Genomic DNA, 17,940 nt, shown 5'->3' with positions numbered 1-17,940 from the left:
GACATAATGAAATCATTTAAAAGAAGACTCCTTGGGGGCCATTTACTCCAAATGTATTACAAGAATATGCTTATCCAGTAATTTAAATGATTAACAGTTTAGATGGATACAGCCTTGGGAACATTACTGCCATTCTTGGAATTCTGGTTTCATATTCTGTGAAAACCTGGTTTCTTCTTCTTTTTTTTTTTTTTCATGAGTGATTTAAAGACATTACGGTTTTCTTTACAAACAGATGTAGGAACAGGAATTGTCCACTTTTAAAAACTCTACATTTCAGCCCTCCACTATTAGAATCCACTGAGGCCGGCGCCGCAGCTCACTAGGCTAATCCTCTGCCTAGCGGCGCCGGCACACCGGGTTCTAGTCCCGGTTGGGGCGCCGGATTCTGTCCCGGTTGCCCCTCTTCCAGGCCAGCTCTCTGCTGTGGCCAGGGAGTGCAGTGGAGGATGGCCCAGGTGCTTGGGCCCTGCACCCCATGGGAGACCAGGAAAAGCACCTGGCTCCTGGCTCCTGCCATCGGATCAGCGCGGCGTGCCGGCCGCGGCGGCCATTGGAGGGTGAACCAATGGCAAAGGAAGACCTTTCTCTCTGTCTCGCTCTCTCACTGTCCACTCTGCCTGTCAAAAAAAAAAAAAAAAGAATCCACTGAATTCCGGCGTATCAAAGGCTATTTTCTGTTTCTTCCCGTTTGATGCTCCAAATGAATTTCCATCATTTCTCCATCATCTATGGCCCTGGCTCTCCTGAAAAGTCTCTGGGCACAAATCATATGGGCAGGTTTGTGACCTGCAATTAAAATACCCGAGAACGAGCCCCTCCCCATGCCGTGTCCGTCCGCCCCTCTGTGCGGCTCAGTCATGACTGTCCGACAGTGTCTCACACTGTGCTGAGAGCAGCGGGGCGGGCTCTCGCTCCCAGATCCTGTTCTGTTGGTGAGGAGCTGCCTGGTTCACAGCAGAGGGGGCACATGAGATCGGTGTTGGTGGCGTGCTGCTGAGTATCCGCAGTGTCTGGGGGTTATAAGGGAACTGTGTTGAGCCTGTTGAAGATGGCCTGTCTTCCCAGGCCCACCCTGGCGTCTGCCTGTGGTAGTCCCCCTCAGAATGCACAGAGGATACCGAAGAGGGCCGAAGAGGGCCGTTCACTTCCCAGGTAGGCTTGCCCAGGGATGGGAGATTTTGATCTCCTACTGTTTGACTTGCTAATCAGCTTTGGTTTGCAAATGCCTCCTGAATGAGGTGATGGGTCCCCTTCCTCTCTCCGTGTCTCACTACTGGTCACAACTGATGTGCTGGCGCCACCAGCATTACTCCCACAGTTTGCAACAGGACCACTCCGTGCTCCTCTACTTTGTCATCAAAGCTTCCCATGAGAGCCTTCCTGATAATGTCTTCTAGACCAAGATTACTGGCAGGATCAGCAAAAGAATGGCCTCGAGAGCTAACTGAGCCTGATGTGGTAACCGCTGGCAGATTAAAGATCTCAGTTCCTGGCTGAGCTGCTGCCATATCAAAGTCACCTCCACCAGAGGAGTTCAACTTACGAAAAATCTTCTGCTTCTTTGACTTAACCATGGGTGATGTGTTTTCAGGCTTGGCGAAGAATGAAGGCAAGTAGCTAATACTGCCTGGTGAGCGGGAATCACTCCTCTGCTCCGAAGGCTCGGCTCCCCGCTGAAACAAGAGCAGCATGTTTTCCTGCTTCTCACGCACAACTGGAACCTGGGGTGGGGAGATGGGCTCCTAGGGCTCGGAAGAGACGTGACTCCTCTCTGGGGATTTTCCAGGCCTGCTTCCCCGGGATTTGTCCACAAGATTTTCTGGAGAAACTCTGGAACCTGGTCTCTGATGGTGAACAGACTGAGACTGGGACTCAGGGATGTAACGACTTGATGTTTTAGTCCTCACAGGCATTGACACCAAAGCAGAGAGTGAATTTTGGAATGTAGAAGTGGGAGGTTGCGGGGGAGTCTGCAAGGGAACTTGATTTCTAGCAAAATCCTGTGTGATAATTTGACAGATGTGATCGGCAAGTGTGATGAGCCGATGGGTCCTGGGCACTTGCCCCATCCCCTCTGCCTGTGAGGAAGGGGGCAGCTGCTGCTGTGGCGATGGTGACTCCAGCTGTGGTCGATAGTTGATGTAATGGTCCTTCATACTGTCTGCCTGCATCGTTTTCGGCTTGATTTGCCTTAACAATCTCTGGCTGATAGGCGGGAGCGGCCGAGATGGCGGAATAGAGAGGGAGGGAGCACAGCGAAGCTCCACTAAGGGAAGGTTCAAAGAGGGATGAAAATTTGTAGTTTTTAAGCCCTTCCTCAAACTGAGGTGTTGGGGTGGACACGCGGGGAGGACGCGGACGCCTGGGACCCAGGACACCAGCAGGAGCGTGTACGCACCAGCGCTGGAGGCCGAGGTGAGACGGGGCACTCGCCCAGCACCGCGGCACAGCTGCCGCCGCCCCTCCCCCAACACATCCTGGGACGGACACTGGGACGTGCACGACTGAGTGGGAGAGCAAATAGAGAACGGGAACAGAGTGAGTGGCGCCGGCGGAGAGAGTGCACGATTCAGGGACACTAATTGAGAGACTGAGTAAGCCAGTGTCTCTTGGCGCCTCCCCGGAGCTCCAGCGGGCGGGAAGCAGCCATTTTGTTTGTTTACATTCGGGCTTAAAGGAGAACTATCTTTGCCTCCACACTAACCTTCGGAGGCGGAGCCCAAAGGTGGAGCTGAGGGTGCTCGAGGGAGGGCAGCCAGAAGCCCTGAGACCCGACTACTCAAGTTACTGAATAGCGCCTCCTGGTGGGGAAAAAGCACAGGATCCAGAGCTGCAGTGGGCAGAGAGCAGCCATCCTGTCTGTTTACCTGTGGGCTGTGTAGAGCAGCCTGGTTACACAGGATATTGGTAGAGACTCACAGCAGCCTATAGTAGAGGGAAATCAACCCAAAAAATCGACCAGACGGAATGCCAAAAAACAAAACCAAAAACCAAAAAAACATAGAAGATAATATAAATTTGCCAATGGAGCAGGCTAAACCAACAGAGGCAGAAGAAGAAGAAGTTGAAAACATGCCAGAAAAAGAATTCAGAAAATTAATAATCAGAATACTTAGAAATAATGAGAAACAGTGTCAAGAGCTGAATGAAAAACAAGCCCAAGGATTAGAGATCTTAAAGAGAAGCCAGAATGAGATACTAGAACTGAAAAACTCAATTGACCATATAAAAAACACCGTGGAATCCCTCGGAAATCGAACAGATGAAATAGAAGACCGAATCTCAGAATTCGAAGACAAACTTCCAGAAATAATACAGTCAGTTCAATCGCAGGAAGAAGAAATTAAAAAATTAAAAAACACAGTCGGAGACCTGCAAGATTCAATCAAACGGTGTAATGTTCGGATAATAGGAGTCCCTGAGGGGGTGGAAAGAGAGAATGGATTAGACGGTGTCTTCAATGAAATAATATCAGAAAACTTTAAACAAAGACAGCTGGATAACAACACACAAATACAGCAGATAACCAGGACCCCGAACAGAGTAGACCAGAAGAGAAATTCACCACGACACATTGTGGCAACACTCAGTTCAGTGACACACAAAGAACAAATCCTAAAATGTGCCAGAGAAAAGCGACAAATCACATTCAGGGGTAAGTCAATCAGACTCACCCCAGACTTCTCATCGCAAACACTACAGGCAAGGAGACAATGGCATGATATATTCCAAGTTTTAAAAGACAAACAATGCCAACCTAGAATACTATATCCTGCAAAGCTATCATTTGTGAATGAAGGGGAAATAAAGATCTTCCACGACAAACAGAAACTGAAAGAATTTGTATCCACGCGTCCAACCCTACAACACTTGCTCAAAGACGTGCTGCACACAGAAATACAAAAACAAGAACTTCACTGCAAAAAAAAAGCGAATGTAGAGTAACCCACAAACAAAGTTCAAAATACATAAACAGCTCGTTTCAGGAAACATGAAGGGAAAAAGACAGTACTTAACAGTAATCACACTGAATGTGAATGGTCTTAATTCCACGACAAAAAGGCACAGACTAGCGGATTGGATAAAACAAGAGGATCCAACTATATGCTGCCTTCAGGAGACACACCTCATCAGCAAAGATGCACGCAGACTGAAAGTGAAAGGATGGAAAAAGATACTCCAAGCTAATGGAAATCAAAAAAGAGCTGGTGTGGCCATCCTAATATCAGACAAAATAGACTTTAACATAAAATCTATTAAAAGAGACAGAGAAGGGCACTATATAATGATTAAAGGATCTATCCAACAGGAAGACATTACTATTATAAATGTATACGCACCTAATTACAGGGCGCCTGGCTACCTGAAAGAATTACTAAAGGATTTAAAGGGAGATATAGACTCAAATACAATAGTAACAGGGGACTTCAACACCCCACTCTCACCAATGGACAGATCAACCAGACAGAAATTCAACAAGGAAACAACTGAGCTAATTGACGCCATAGACCAAATAGACCTAATAGATATCTTCAGAACCCTCCACCCCACAGACACAGAGTTCACGTATTTCTCCCCAGTACATGGAACATTCTCTAGGATTGACCATATACTAGGCCATAAAGGGAGCCTCAACAAGTTCAAAAAAATTGAAACTATACCATGCAGCTTCTCAGACCATAGTGCAGTGAAACTTGAAATCAACAACCCAAGAATCTCTACACCATATGCAAATATATGGAGAATGGACAACATGATCCTAAATGAACAGTGGGTCATTGAAGAAATTAAAAGAGAAAAGATTTCTAGAAACAAATGAAAATGATAACACAACCTATCAAAACCTGTGGGACACAGCAAAAGCAGTGCTAAGAGGAAAGTTTATAGCAATTAGTGCCTACATCAAGAAGCTGGAAAGGAACCAAACAAATGAACTCTCTATGCACCTCAAGGAACTAGAAAAACAGCAGCAAATCAAGCCCAAATCCAAAAGGAGGAAAGAAATACTAAAGATCAGAGAAGAAATAAACAGAATTGAAACCAAAAAACAATACAAAAGATCAACAAAACCAGGAGCTGGTTCTTTGAAAAAATAAACAAAATTGACACACCATTGGCCCAACTAACCAAAAAAAGGAGAGAGAAGACCCAAATCTGTAAAATCAAAGATAGTAATGGAAATGTAACAACTGACACAATAGAAATAAAAAGCATCATCAGAAACTACTACAAAGAGATGTATGCTAACAAATTGGGGAACCTGGAAGAAATGGATAGATTCCTGGACAAATGCAACCTTCCTAAACTGAGCCGTGAAGATATAGAAAATCTAAACAGACCCATAACCATGGAAGAAATTGAATCAGTAATAAACGCACTACCGAAAAAGAAGAGCCCAGGACCGGATGGCTTCACTGCCGAATTTTACCAGGCATTTAGAGAACAACTAACCCCAGTTCTTCTCAAATTATTCCAAACGATTGAAAGAGAGGGAATCCTCCCAAATTCCTTCTACGAAGCCAATATCACCTTAATTCCTAAGCCCGGAAAAGACACAGCAGAGAAAGAAAACTACAGACCTATCTCCCTGATGAACATAGATGCAAAAATACTCAATAAAATTCTGGCAAACCGAATCCAACTACACATCAGGAAGATCATTCACCTGGACCAAGTGGGATTTATCCCTGGTATGCAGGGATGGTTCAATATTCGAAAGTCAATCAACGTAATCCAGCACATTAACAAATTGAGAAACAAAAATCATATGGTTATCTCAATAGATGCAGAGAAAGCATTTGACAAAATACAACACCCCTTCATGATGAAAACCCTAAGCAAATTGGGGTTAGAAGGAACATTCCTCAACACAATTAAGGCAATCTATGATAAACCAAAGGCCAGCATCATATTGAATGGGGAAAAGTTGGAGGCATTTCCATTGAGAACTGGCACCAGACAGGGATGCCCACTCTCACCATTGCTATTCAATATAGTCCTAGAAGTCTTAGCCAGAGCCATCAGGCAAGAAAAAGAAATTAAAGGGATACAAATGGGAAAGGAGGAAGTCAAACTATCCCTGTTTGCAGATGACATGATACTATATATAGAGGACCCAATAAACTCCTATAAGAGGCTACTGAAACTCATAGAAGAGTTTGGTAAAGTAGCAGGATACAAAGTCAACGCTCAGAAATCAACAGCCTTTGTATACACAGACAATGCCAGGGCCGAGGAAGAACTACTAAGATCAATCCCATTCACAATAGCCACAAAAACAATAAAGTACCTTGGAATAAATTTAACCAAGGAGGTCAAAGACCTCTATGATGAAAATTACAAAACACTAAAGAAAGAAATAGAAGATGACACAAAAAAATGGAAAAACCTGCCATGCTCATGGATTGGAAGAATCAATATCATCAAAATGTCCATTCTCCCAAAAGCAATTTACAAGTTCAATGCAATACCAATCAAAATACCAAAGTCATTCTTCAAAGACCTAGAAAAAACGATGCTGAAATTCATATGGAGAAACAGGAGACCCAGAATAGCTAAAGCAATCCTTTACAATAAAAACAAGGCCGGAGGCATCACAATTCCAGACTTCAAAGCATACTACAGGGCAGTTATAATCAAAACAGCCTGGTACTGGTACAAAAACAGATGGATAGACCAATGGAACAGAATAGAATCACCGGAGATCAATCCAAACATCTATAACCAACTCATATTTGACAAAGGACCTAAAACCAACCCCTGGAACAAGGACAGCCTCTTCAACAAATGGTGCTGGGAAAACTGGATGTCCACATGCCGCAGTATGAAGCAAGACCCCTACCTTACACCTTATACAAAAATCCACTCAACATGGATCAAAGAACTAGAGTTGCGCCACGACACCATGAAACTAATTGAGAGCATAGGGGAAACCCTTCAAGATATCGGAATAGGCGAAGAATTCCTGGAGAAGACTCCACAGGCACGGGTAATCAAAGACAAAATAAACAAATGAGATTACCTAAAATTGAAGAGTTTCTTAACAGCAAAGGAAACAGTCAGGAAAGCGAAGAGGCAACCAACAGAATGGGAGACGTTATTCGCAAACTACACAACAGATAAAGGATTAACAACTAGAATCTACACAATGATCAAAAAACACCACAGAATCAAAACAAACAACCCAATAAAAAAATGGGCCAAGGACCTTAACAGGCATTTTTCAAAAGAGGAAATCCAAATGGCCAACAGGCACATGAAAAAATGCTCAGGATCCCTAGCCATCAGGGAAATGCAGATCAAAACCACAATGAGATACCACCTCACTCCGGTTAGATTGGCTTACATACAGAAATCAACCAACAACAGATGCTGGCGAGGATGTGGAGAAAAGGGGACACTAATCCACTGTTGGTGGGAATGCAAGCTGGTAAAGCCACTATGGAAGACAGTCTGGAGAGTCCTCAGAAACCTGAACATAGCACTACCACAGGACCCAGCCATCCCACTCCTTGGAATATACCCAAATGGAATTAAAGGGGTGAAAAAAGCCATTTGCACCTCAATATTTGTTGTAGCTCAATTCACAATAGCTAAGACATGGAATCAACCTAAATGTCCATCAACGGATGACTGGATAAAGAAACTATGGGATATGTACTCTATGGAACACTATACAGCAGTAAAAAACAACGAAATCCGGGCATTCACAACAAAATGGAGGAAGATGGAAAACATCATGCTGAGTGAAATAAGCCAGTCCAAAAGGGATAAATATCACATGTTCTCCCTGATTGATGGCAACTAAATGAGCACCTAAAATGATACCCATTGAAGTGAAATGGACACTATGAGAGACAATGACATGAGCAGCCCTTGTCTAGACTGTTGAGGAAAAACTTACTATTTTGTTCCTTTAGTATTTTTGTTGTTGTTGTTGTTGCTCGGTATGCTCTACACAAGACCACTGGTTGAACTCTGCAATCAATGCACAACCATTCTTAAGCGTTTAAAAATTAATAGGAAATTGATCTCTGTGGAACATGGGAGTGGGAATAAGAGAGGGAGGGGATATATAGGACGGCACATACTCAATCAGACCTACCTCCAATGGTGGAACTGGAAATGTGCCAGGGGATTTCAACTCAATCTTACCAAGGAGGCAGGTTCCAATGCCAGCACACTTGGTAAAGAGACAAATATAAATACACAACTGATCCAAAAGATAGGGTAAGTGTCGAAGAGAGTACACAAATAAGACCAGTGTAAGCAAATAATGAAAGGTAGAATCAAAAGGGTTGAGAATGATCCTGCGGGGGAAGCAGGTCACACAGCAGACTCATAGAATGGCAAATGCCCAAAACAGCACTCCTGCCTCAGAATCAACCCTTGGGACATTCGGATCTGACTAAAAGGTCCATGAGAGTCTCGCAGGCATGGAAAGCCATGACACGGTGGCCAAAAACAATCTAAATGAAGGATCTTGGCGAACAACACTCCAGCAGAAGGATCAGGCCATCAAGGAGAGAGGCGCCTTTCTCTGAAGGGAGGAAGGAACCTCCACTGTGATATGGCCTTGACTAAACAAATTCAGAGTTGGTGAAATCAAGGGGCCTCCATAGCCTAGACAGCTCATAGCAAGAGTCTCGGGTGATTGCTGACGTCATAAATAAGAGTGCCAATTGTTAAATCAACAATGGGAGTCACTGGGTTCATGCTCCCTTCGCAGGATCTCTGTCCTTAATATGTTTATGTATGAAACTCAAAAACAACACTACTAGTCGAACAATACCCTATACCTGGTTCGGTTGTGTGAGTGCAACCTGTTGAAATCCCTGCTTAGTATATACTAAATTGATCTTCGGTATATGAAGGTAACTGAAAATGAAACGTGATGAAGGGGGGAGAGGGGAGAGGAAGTGGGTGAGGGGAGGGCCACGGGAGGGAGGGAGGTCAGGGGGAAGTCACAACAATGCAAAAGATGCGTTTTATATTCTACTTAAAACTATTGGTTGAGCTCTGTAATTAATACACAATTACTCTTAGGTGTTTAATTAATGCTATAACTAGTACTCAAATAGTATTTTACACTTTATGTTTCTGTGTGGGAGCAAAATGTGGTAATCTTTACTTAACATACGCTAAATTGATCTTCTGTATATAAAGATAATTGAAAATTAATTGTGATGTGAAGGGGAAGGGAAGAGGGAGTGGGAGAGGGGAGCGTTGTGGATGGGAGGGAAGACACGGGGTGGGGGGAGGAGGCTATTGTGGTCCATAAGCTGTACTTTGGAAATTTATGCTTATTAAATAAATTAAAAAAAAAATAAAAATAAAAAAAAAACAATCTCTGGCTGATAGGCCTGCAGTTTTTCCTGGGGAGGTGCAGCTGAGCTGGCAGGACTTATGACCTCGATAGCATCGCTAGTCGTTTCATACCTGTGAGAAGACAAGCTACTGGAAGAGTCTGAACCTTGAGAGCCATGTTCCCTTGCATCCTTGTCCCAGGCAATTTGCAGGGTGATGATCACGTCTATGACGTTAGCTGCAGTCATGGTGGTCTTCCCTCTGGTCCTGAGCTCTTCCTCATATCTGGACTTTGGAGGAGGCCCTTTGTCTTTCCCAGCCTCAGAATAAACGACTGAAGAGTGAGGCTGGGGCTTGCCACTTGGAAAGGCTGAAGAAGTGTACAGACACTGAACAGGTCTCTTCCCCACCTCCAGGCTTTTCTGCTCCAGCTGCTGCTGCTGCTCGCTAACTGCTGCTGACCTCTTCTCAAACTGTCTTCTAACCCGACAGCTTCATGCTTGCTCTCCTTTGTTTTGGACACATCCATCTGGGGTGCAGAAGCTGCAGCGTCCACAAGAGCAGCCAGGGCGTCCGCAGCAGTGTTGCAGCGGGAGGCTGGCAGGCCTTGGCTTACGGAAGGGCCCCCAGCGGGCAGTGGCATGATTCAGAGCTGAGCAGTTGGGTCCAAAGGTGTGATTACGCTGGTTCCATTGGTTCCCTGGAAAACACTGGGTCTCTGCTGCAACATGGTCTCCCGAGCTTTTACTGACGGGGACGGGGAGCGAACATATCCGTGACTTCCAGGCTGGTCAGGCTGCTCTGAGCCTGGACACAGGTAGAGGTCAGAGGAGGCTGTGGCGATGCACTCCCGCTCTCGCTCCCATTCCAATTCTCGCTCTTTCTCCCTCTCCCTCCCTCTCTCCCTCTCTCGCTCTCGCTCCCGCTCCCGCTCAGCACTTGCGGCTGCAGCAAGGTGTGTTGGGTGTCCAGGAGACATAGACGCAGGGTTGTACGGCCTGGGAGGGAAAGTAATCTGTGTACCAGGAATATATGTGATTCTGTCCATTGTGAGGAGTGCTTGTTCCCCCAGGGTGAGGCACTAAAATTGCTGGAGGCATATTGGTCAGGTCAATGATTCCTCTTGTCGGTGGGTATGGGAGACCCAGTGGCTGTTCTCTTGGGGAGAGTCTTCTGGCCACATCAGGGCGCAAGTTCACCTGCATCTGCTGTGAGGTAATGTAATCATTTAAGATTGTCTTGTATTCTCCATTGCATACAGCTGATACTGACTTGGGTAGCCTGGCGTTGGTGAAAGCTGTCTCTGAAACAGGTAAACAGCAGCTGCAGGGTCCAGAGCCCTGTGAAACTGCATGGCTGGATCCAAATGTGTGGGCAGATGGCTCCGGTAGACCTCTCCTGCGGTGCTGCCCCTGTGATGGGAATCAAATGGGCTGTGGCTCACGACAGGTCCACCCCAGGCACTGGAGACTTCGCTGGTATACTTTCCCTTTGGGTAGGAATCAGTGTGGATTTCCTTTCATGATTGGTAGACTTGCTAGAAGAAATTGTAACATGGGAAGCTCTGCTCATCATGGGTGAACCTCTGGACATGGTGTTCTGGTAACTCACGGGAGTCCTCCGAGCACTGGTGTTGTCATAAATGCCCGGGCTCAGCTGTGCTTTGGGAGCTTCATGAAGTGTGGACCTGAGAATGGAGGGGCCCGAGCTCACCACGGATGTGTGCCGGGAACGCACTGGCTCACCTGTCTTTACGTCTTCATATTTTGCCCGTTCAACCACTTTTATATTCTCTGGCACAATCTCCAGAGGAGGCATTCCGCAGGGTAGTTTACTAGGCCCCGTGATCAAAGATTTGACATTGTGTTTGATGGCAGATTGACCTGAGTTGCTGTCAAACTTTATGGGTGTGCCCTGGGAAATGGAACCTTCAATTATGGGCTTCGTGCTCTGGACTACTTCTGGAGTCTTCTGGCTCTCCTGAGTTAAAATATCTTACCATGGGATCTCGTGAATGGAACGTCCCATCTCCTTGATGGTGGTGATGCCATCATATGGTTTGGCTTTGGTAATGGCTCCTTCAAATGCTCTTATGGGAGGACTTTCCCTTTTAATTTGTTTGGGATATTTAAGGCCATCTTCAAAGCTTTCAGTTGTTGCTCTTGGTGTGCCTTGCATTATGGAGCCAGACAGCACAGTCCTCTCTCTGAGGTCAGAATGAGGGCTCCCTCTGGGTAATGCTCGGCATATCAGCCCCTCTAATGGTGCTGATACAGGAAACTCCCTCATTGACATTCCTTGCTTTATATTTCCTTTTTTTAATTTAGTAAATATAAATTTCCAAAGTACAGTTTATGGATTACGTTGGCTTCCCCCCCAATAATTTCCCTCCCACTAGCACCCCTCCCATCTCCCGCTCCCTCTCCCATTCCATTCACATCAAGATTCATTTTCAATTATCTTTATATACAGAAGATCGATTCAGTATATATTAAGTAAAGATTTCATCAGTTTGCACCCACACAGAAACACAAAGTGAAAAATACTGTTTCAGTACTAGTTATAGCATTACTTCACATTAGACAACACATTAAGGACAGATCCCACATGAGAAGTAAGTACACAGTGACCACTGTTGTTGACTTAACAATTTGACACTCTTGTTTATGGCATCAGTAATCTCCCTAGGCTCTAGTCATGAGTTGCCAAGGCTATGGAAGCCTTTTGGGTTAGCCGATTTCGATCTTATTTAGACAGGGTCATAGTCAAAGTGGAAATTCTCTCCTCCATTCAGAGAAAGGTACCTCCTTTGATGGCCCTATTCTTTCCACTGGGGTCTCACAGAGACCTTTCATTTAAGTCTTCTTTTTTTTTTTTTTCCCCAGAGTGTCTTGGCTTTCCATGCCTAAAATACTCTCATGGGCTCTTCAGCCAGATCCGAATGACTTAAGGGCTGATTCTGAGGCCAGAGTGCTATTTAGGACATCTGCCATTCTATGAGTCTGCTGTGTATCCCGCTTCCCATGTTGGATCATTCTCTCCCTTTTTGATTCTATCAGTTAGTATTAGCAGACACTAGTCTTGTTTGTGTGATCCCTTTGACTCTTAAACCTATCAGTGTGATCAATTGTGAACTGAAGTTGATCACTTGGACTAGTGAGATGGCATTGGTACATGCCACCTTGATGGGATTGTATTGGAATCCCCTGGCACGTTTCTAACTCCACCATTTGTGGCAAGTCCAATTGAGCATGTCCCAAATTGTACATCTCCTCCCTCTCTTATTCCCACTCTTATATTTAACAGGGATCACTTTTCAGTTAAGTTTCAACACTTCAGAATAACTGTGTATTAAGTGAAAGGTCTTTATTTCACCTTCATTCACAAATGAGAGCTTTGCAGGATATAATATTCTGGGCTGGCAATTTTTCTCTCTTAGTACCTGGGCTATATATCACCATTCCCTCCTAGCCTATAATGTTTCTGATGAGAAGTCAGCTGTGAGTCTAATTGGGGATCCTCTGAGAGTAATCTAACGTTTCTCTCTTGCACATTTTAGGATCTTTTCTTTATGTTTCACTGTGGTGAGTTTGATTACAATGTGTCGTGGTGAGGATCTTTTTAGTCATGTTTATTAGGGGTTCTATGAGCTTCCTGTACTAGGATGTCTCTGTCTTTCTCCAAACCCGGGAAATTTTCTGCTAGTATCTCACTAAAAAGGCCTTCTAATCCTTTCTCTCTCTCCATGCCTTCAGGAACTCCTAGAACCCAAATGGTGGGTTTTTTAATAGTATCCTGAAGATTCCCGACAATATTTTTTAGATTTCTAATTTCCTCTTCTTTTCTTTGGTCTGACTGTATCCTTTCCTGTTCTCTGTCTTCTAAGTCCGATATTCTCTCTTCTGCTTCACTCATTCTGTTTTTAAGGCTCTCTAATGTGTTTGTCATTTGATCTATTGAATTCTTCATTTCATTATGATTTCTCATCACTATCAGTTTCATGTTCTACTAGTTGCTTCATTTCATTTTGATCCCTCCTTAATATTTCATTTTCACAAGAGAGATTTTCTATCCTGTCCAGTAAGGGTTTCTGTAGTTCAAGAATTTGTTTTTGGCCAGCGCCACGGCTCAATAGGCTAATCCTCCACCTTGCGGCACTGGCACACCGGGTTCTAGTTCCGGTTGGGGTGCCAGATTCTGTCCCGGTTCCCCCTCTTCCAGGCCAGCTCTCTGCTGTGGCCAGGGAATGCAGTGGAGGATGGCCCAAGTGCTTGGGCCCTGCACCCCATGGGAGACCAGGATAAGTACCTGGCTCCTGCTTTCGGATCAGTGCGGTGTGCCGGCCGCAGTGCACTGGCCGTGGTGGCCATTGGAGGGTGAACCAACGGCAAAGGAAGACCTTTCTCTCTGTCTCTCTCTCTCACTGTCCACTCTGCCTGTCAAAAAATAAATAAATAAATAAATAAATAAGAATTTGTTTTTGAGAACTTCTTAATGTTCTTATCAATTTTTTGAGATCTGTTTCTTGCATTTCTTCTATCTCATCATCTTTGTAATCTTGAATTGGTGTGTCTTGTTCATTTGGGGGCGTCATAGTGTCTTCCTTGTTTTGTTTCCTCAGTTTCTGCATTTGTTGCTTGGCACTTAGGCAATATTCTTTGGTTTCTTTTGTGTGGTGTTTTTTCTCGTTATACTGTGACTCTAGATTAAGTGGACTGTCTGCTTTTGATGGATCCTTAGAGGCTGTGATGGGTGTTGCCAGAGAGCTCTGTTTGGTTCTTCAGGGTTAAGGGTGCGCCAAAGGTGACTCACCCAGGTTATTCTCTCTCTCTCTCTAGCTCGCTTGCTCTCTCTCTCTCTCTCTTTTTTTTTTTTTTTTTGACTCAGCTGAGTGGAATTGAGGGTAGTCAATGTATGAAATCTGACCTCTGTGGGTATAATATTCGTCTGCTGTACCCCAAGGACCACACAAAGGGTCTATGCAGCCCTCAGTGTGGTTTCAAATTTCTCTGCGATCTCCCACTGGGTTGCCAAGGTTACCAAGTTTGTGTACTCTGTGAGTTCTCTCGCCCACCCTCAGATTTTCACAGTTTCAATTCATTAGCTCCACACCTTCACTAGGTCCTAACCTCCTGTTATTTCTCCCCACCAGAATCAGGTTTTTCTGCTTGGCTCTTGGCAGGTGCCACTTTACGTAAGTCCAAAATGGTGCCTGCTCTTTGTCTTGCTCGGCTTTGTAAGGTGAGTGGAGAGAGAGGCTCGTGTCCATGCCGGTTCCCCTTATTTATTCATTTTTTTCTCTCCTCCAGTCAGCCTGGTGAATTTTCCCCAGGAGGGCTTGCAGCCTCGTTCCCTCTAGGCTCTTTCTGCCGTTTGCCCACCAATGTCTTGGGCTACCAAGGTTTTTGTCTCACCTCCCCTCCAGCGCTGGTGCACAGACTCCACCTGGGCTTCCGAGCCATGGGCATCCTTGCTCTCCCCGTAGGTCCTCCATGTCACATCCACTAGACCTGGAAGAGTTTCCTCTGCAATTTTTTTCCTGAGCTTTCCCTGAGACTACAGTAACTCCACTTTTATTAAACTATCATTTCCTGGACTATCAGTGTGCGACCTCACTATTCCGCCATCTTGGCTTCGCCCCCCAAGAATAGTCTTTTAATTAGTATTAACAGTATTGGCATATTGGAGTGTCATCCAACAGATAAAGAATTTAGTGATAACACAAATATAAATAATTGACTGTGGAAGTAACTAAGAGGAGACCCATCTTGCTAGCAGACAAACTCCTAACAAGTTATTCAAATACTTACCTCACCTGGAGGTGGGGCTTAGTTCCACAGCACCTGAAGTGTGATCTGAACTTCTGTCTCTGAAGAATACCGATAGGGGGAAGAAGGGCTGGCATTGTGGCATAGCAAGTTAAGCCACCACATGCGATGCCAACATCCCATATGTGTGCCAGTTTGAGTCCTGGTTGCTCCACTGCCAATCCAGCTCCCTACTAATGGACCTGGGAAAACAGCAAAAGATGGCCCTTGCGCTCATGTGGGAGACCCAAATGAAACTCCTGGCTCCTGGCTGTGGCTGGGCTCAGTCCTTGCCGTTGAAATCATTTGGGAAGTAAACCAAAGAATGGAAGCTCTCTCTCTCCCTCTGTATCTCTGGCTTTCTTTTTCTTTTCTTTCTTTCTAAAGATTTATTTATTTATTTGAAAGTCAGAGTTACACAGAGAGAGGAGAGGCAGAGAGAGAGAAAAAGGTCTTCCATCTGCTGGTTCACTCCCCAATTAGCCGCAACAGCTGGAACTGCGCAAATCCGAAGCCAGGAGCTAGGAGCTTCTCCTGGGTCTCCCACACTGGTGCAGGGGCCCAAAGACTTGGGCCATATTCTACTGTTTTACCAGACCATAGAAGAGAGCTGGATCAGAAGTGGAGCAGCCAGGACATGAACTGGTGCCCATATGGGATTCTGGCACTGCAGGCGGCAGCTTTACCCACTACACCACAGTGCTGGCCCCTCTGGCTTTCAAATAATAAATAACTCTTCTTTAAAAAATGGATGAAAGGGAGAAGAAAAAGCAACACAAAGAAAGATAAATGTAACAAAATTAGGACCACATCATCTTGATAATATGTGTCCTTGATATGATATAAGAAGAACAATTCCTCTAGTAGTATTGCCCCCAAAAATCCATAACCCCACAATAATCACAAGAAAATACCAACTGAAAATCTGAACTTAAATATGTTTTATAAAACAGCTGATGGTCTGGTATTGTGGCGTAGCAGGTGGGGCCACTGCCTACAGTGCCAGTATCCCATGTGGGCACTGGTTTGGGTCCCGGCTGCTCCACTTCCATCAATCCTGCTTTCTGCTATGGCCAGTAAGTCAGTAGAGGATGGACCAAGACCTTGGGCCCCTGCACTCACTTAGGAGACCCAGAGGAGGCCCCTGGCTCCTGGCTTCGGATCGGTGTAGTTCTGCCTGTTGCCTCCATCTTGGTGGTGAGCCAGTGGGCAGAGGACCTTTCTTTCTCTTATCTCTCCTTCTCTCTCTGTGTAACTCTGACTTTCAAATAAATAAATGAATCTTTAAAAACAAACAAACAAAAAAACCAGTTGACCAATGTTCCTCAAAACCATAAAAGTCATCAAACATGAAAAAAGATAGTGAAACTGTCATAGACCAGAAAAGATTAAGGAGACATAAAATCTAGTGCTAGAGGAAACATATGAGTGGGAAAAGCAAATGAAATCTGAAAAAAGTCTGAAGATTAGAAAGCAACACTGTGTTAATACTGGTTTCATAGTTTTGAAAATTTTTTACAATAATATAAGATTATAACAGAGCTGAAGCCAGACAAGGGTTTGTGTTCACTCCCTGTGGCTGTTGCAACAAATTAGAAACTTGGAAATCTTAAACCACAAATGATTATTCTTCACAGTCTGGAAGCCAGAAGCGTCATGGAGCTGAAATCAGTGTTGGCAAGGTTGTGGTCCCTCTGTAGATTCGAGTGGACAATCCATTTCTTGCCTCCTTCATCATCTGCATGCATTCCATGGTTTGTGGTCACATCATTCCAATCTGCTTCCATAACAGACATGCTGATTCATCCTCTGTCTGTGGCCAAATCTCTCAGACTTCCTCCAACAATGATACAAGAGATCAACTTAAGGGCTCACAGGAAAGATCCCTGAAGCCTCTCAATGTTAAATATTTTAACATAATCACATCAGCATAGTCCTTTTAGACCATTAAATGGTAGAAGGATCAGGACACGGGTCTTTCAGTAGGTCATTATTCAACCTGTTACATTAAAAATTCTGTACTATGAGAAACAGTGACTTGATCAGCTCTTGTCCTGACGGTTGATGTACAATGTAATTTTTAGTATTTTTTTGTTCTAGTACCATTGGTTGAACTCTGTAATTAACACACAATTATTCTTAGGTGTTTAAATTTTAACTGAAAAGTGATCCCTGTTAGGAATTTGGAAAACATTATGCTGAGTGAAATAAGCCAATGCCAAAGGGACAAATACCACTTGTTCTCCCTGATAGGTGACAACTAACTGAGCACCAAAAAGGAAACCTGTTAAAGTGAAATGAACACTATGAGAAATGGTGACTTAATCAGCCCTCACCCTGACTGTTGATGAGCAACTTGATATGTTATCCCTCTTAGTATTTTTTTTTGTTTGTTCTACTTAATACTTTTGGTTGAATACTGTAACCAATACACAATTCTTCTTAAGTGTTGAAACTTAACTGAAAAGTGATCGCTGTTAAATGTAAGAGTGGGAATAAGAAAGGGAAGAGATGTGCAATTCGGGAAATGCTCAAGCTGACTTACCTCAAACGGTAGAGTTAGAAACATACCAGGGGATTCCAATACAATCCCATCAAGGTGGCATGTACCAATGCCATCTCACTAGTCTCAGTGATCAATTTCTGTTTACAATTGATCATAATGATAGGACTAAGAACCAAAGGGATCACATAAACAAGAATAGTGTTTGCAAATACTAGCTGATAGAATAAAAAAGGGAGAGAACGATCCAACATGGGAAGTGAGATACACAGCAGACTCATAGAATGGCAGATGTCCTAAACAGCACTCTGGCCTCAGAAT

The 17,940-nt window shown here is 44.4% G+C and overlaps 1 pseudogene; it reads right to left on the bottom strand.

The window, feature by feature from the left end:
* Nucleotides 1–640: 640 nt before the first annotated feature.
* On the bottom strand, nucleotides 641–16,912 carry LOC100343278 (nuclear receptor corepressor 1 pseudogene; annotated as a pseudogene).
* Nucleotides 16,913–17,940: the final 1,028 nt, after the last annotated feature.

The sequence above is a fragment of the Oryctolagus cuniculus genome, chromosome 1, assembly GCF_051225735.1.
Source record: "Oryctolagus cuniculus isolate XC-2025 breed Fujian yellow rabbit chromosome 1, ASM5122573v1, whole genome shotgun sequence".
In the NCBI taxonomy this organism is placed as follows: domain Eukaryota; kingdom Metazoa; phylum Chordata; class Mammalia; order Lagomorpha; family Leporidae; genus Oryctolagus; species Oryctolagus cuniculus.
This window is presented reverse-complemented; position numbering and strand designations above follow the sequence as displayed.